This window comes from Lipotes vexillifer, unplaced genomic scaffold (assembly GCF_000442215.2).
Source record: "Lipotes vexillifer unplaced genomic scaffold, Lipotes_vexillifer_v1.1 scaffold2355, whole genome shotgun sequence".
Lineage (NCBI taxonomy): Eukaryota > Metazoa > Chordata > Mammalia > Artiodactyla > Lipotidae > Lipotes > Lipotes vexillifer.
Genome location: NW_006797906.1, coordinates 1 through 3,035, shown reverse-complemented (window position 1 = coordinate 3,035; position 3,035 = coordinate 1). Strand labels below are relative to the sequence as shown.

The following is a 3,035-nucleotide window of genomic DNA, read 5'->3' as shown; positions in this document are numbered from 1 at the left end:
AATAATACTGGGAGAGGGTGAGAACGGAGATTATATAAACAAAAATGTACATGAATAGCTGAAGTTGGGTGTCATATACATGAATGTTCATTCTACTATTATGTGTAGTTTATGCATGTTTGAAGAAAAGCACATGCAACATCACTGAAAAATGTCCTAATTTTTTTCAAGGAAAGAAGCATATTATCAAGGAATCATACAGTTGAAAAGACCTTAGAAACAATCTATTCAAACCACCTCATTTTATAAATAAGGAAATTAAGGCTCAGATAGGATAAGTGACTTGCTCAGGGTCACACAACCTGTCAGTTCCAGACTCAAGATCAGAATTTAAATCTCCAAACTTGTAGCCCAGGGCTCTGTTCTTTTTCAAACCTATAAGAAATGACTGCATTTAAACATTTAGTCCAGAATACTCTTAGAATTGAGGGTCATCAATAAAAGTAAGCCATGTGGCAGGGAATGAATAGAGTTTAGTTCATACCAAAAATGAGCTGCCAGTCACTGTGATAAGATCTGTTTCTTTCTGAGACCCATGGTTTCCTGCTGGATTGGAGAATGCAAACTGGGTTTCTTCCTCCTGTCCAAAGAAGTCAGAGTCAGGATGTACGTTCCATTCCGTTTTGGTTGGCGGCAGTAGTTCCGAGACATTGTTTTCACAAAGGGTGCTTGAAGGAGTCAGAGCATCTGTGTCTACTGTTAGCTTACTGCTGGGGGTCAAAGCTTGGGGCTCTTGACTCGAGGTTTTCATGGCCAAAGAGCTCAGAGATCCCAACGGCCCCGCACTTAGACTTGAGACATCATCCGTATCTAAGGGACTCTGCTGAAAACCAGCGGCTGTAGTTCCAAAGAAGAGTGAGGTATCCAGACTTTGAGGAAGGTCACTGGTGGCCATCAAGGTCTGAGGGTCCACCGCCTGCCCTAAGGAATTATTATTATTATTAACAGGGAGCTTCCCTGCCAGAGTTGAGTTCACAGAACCCACATCAATAGTCAAGATCCCAGAGTTCACCAATGCGGTGTCCAATACTGCAGCAGAACTATTACTGGGAACATCAGAGAAGAGAGACACAAGCTCTGCATCACTGAGGTCATTCTGCCCCTGGCTGGTAAGTTCACTGCTGGGCGTAAGAGAATTTGCAGCTCCTAGCTGAGCTAAGAGATCCTGGCGCAGGTTGTGCCTTTTGGCCATGTGGGTCTTCATGCTGTGCTTGGATGTGAAGAGTTTATTACAAGTGGAGACTGGGCATCGGCTTTTCCAAGTGTCCACATCCTGCAAGTGTTTCTTGGAGTGAATGTAGAGACTACTGCGAGCAGAGAACCTGGCACAGCAGCCTTCCACGGGGCACACAAAAGGCTTTGTGCCCAAGTGGGTTATGCTGTGGCCTTTCAGATGTTCAGCCCTCGTGAAAGATTTCCCACAGCCTTCTACAGGACACATGAACCTCCGGTCATCGTCGTGCTTCCTTTTGTGCCTAAGGAGTTTGGACATGCTGGTGAAGTTCCAGCCACAGCCCTCAAAGTCACAAAGGAAAGGTCTCTCACCAGTGTGGCTCCGAAGGTGAATTTTCAACCTACAAGCCTTGTCGTACTGTTTGCTGCAGCCAGGAAAGGAGCAGGAAAAGAGTTCCTGTTCCCTGAAGTGGGCGCGGTTATGGGAAAACAGGGCACTCACTGTGATAAACGTCTTCTTGCAGCCCGAAAATGCGCACTGGTAGGGTCTCTCAGGCTCGAAGTGGCTGCGCTGGTGGGCGCTGAGTTTGGCCTGCGTGGGGAAGGTCTCCTCACACACCTCGCATTTGAATGAGTTCTCCTGCTCATGGCCCTTCATGTGTGCTTTGAGGTTATACACCGTGGTGAAGCTCTTGCCACAGCCCTCTGCCGGGCAGCCAAAGGGCCTCAGTTTGTCGTGTGACTGCAGGTGCCTCTTGAGCTTGTACGAGGTGGTGAAGGTCCAGCCGCAACCGCCCAGGGGGCACTTGAAGGGCCGCTGGCCCTGGGTGCTGCTGTGCGTCAGCAGGTGCACCTTCAGCTGGTGCTTCTTGGCAAAGGTTTGTCCGCACTGCGCCTCAGGACACAGGTACAGCACCACGCCCTGGCCCGGGCCTAGCGGCCCGCGGGGACTCTCAGCAGCAACCGGGCCCTCCGCCTCCTCCTCGGGCGCTGGGGCGGGCGCGGGCTCGGCCCGCTCGCCCAGCAGGAGGTCGGGCAGCAGCTCGGGGCAGTCCCCAGGCTGCGCGGCGTGCGGGATCCCCGCTTGCGGGGCGATCAGACCCCCGGGCTGCGGGGCAGGGGCGACCCCAGGCGCCCAGCCTGGCGGCGGGGGCGTGGCCAGGGTGAGGAAGCCGTTCTCGAAGCGCAACAGCAGGTTTTGTTTGTGAATGGTGACGGTGCCCGAGAAGGCCGCGGCGGGGCCCAGGCCTGGGGCGGGAATCGGGGCCAGGGCCGGGACTGGGACGCGGATAGCGGACAGGGAGCTGGGGCCCAGCGCAGGGCGGCCCTCGGGGTTCGCGCCGCTTTCGTGCCCATGGAACCGTGGGCCCAGCCCGGCCTCCTCCCTCCATAGGGGCCCTGCAGCCTGGCTGGCGCCCGTGGAATCTACGTCTCCACCCACCGGGTCCAGCAGCACCAGGAAGAAGTCATCGCCATCGTCGCCGCTGCCGCCGCCGCCGCCGCCGCCGCCGCCGCCGCCGCCAGCGTGATCGGGCCTCGGCACCAACGGGCTAGGGCCCGGGCCCGGGGAGGCCTCGCGGGCCACCTCACGCTGCCGCCCGGGCCCGCCATCTTGGGGGCCCCGGAGCAGCAGGAGGCGGCGCGCGGGGGCCTGGCCGGCCCGCGGGTCAGGACCTCCGTGGATCCGGCCGCCGCCCCCGGGGCTGCCAGCGCCGCCGCCCTGTCGCGACCCGCGAGCCGGGAGCAGCCTCGGGATTTCCATCTCCGCGTCCATGAGGCTCCGCTGGAACCAGAATCGCGGAGGAGGCGCGACCCCGCCCCCTGCCGCGGGCCCGAACACGTTCCTGAAAGGAAAAAAAAAA

General features: G+C 57.0%; 1 pseudogene; it reads right to left on the bottom strand.

The window, feature by feature from the left end:
* Nucleotides 1-478: 478 nt before the first annotated feature.
* Nucleotides 479-2,935, bottom strand: LOC103078534 (zinc finger X-linked protein ZXDB pseudogene; annotated as a pseudogene).
* Between the last annotated feature and the right edge of the window lie 100 nt (nt 2,936-3,035).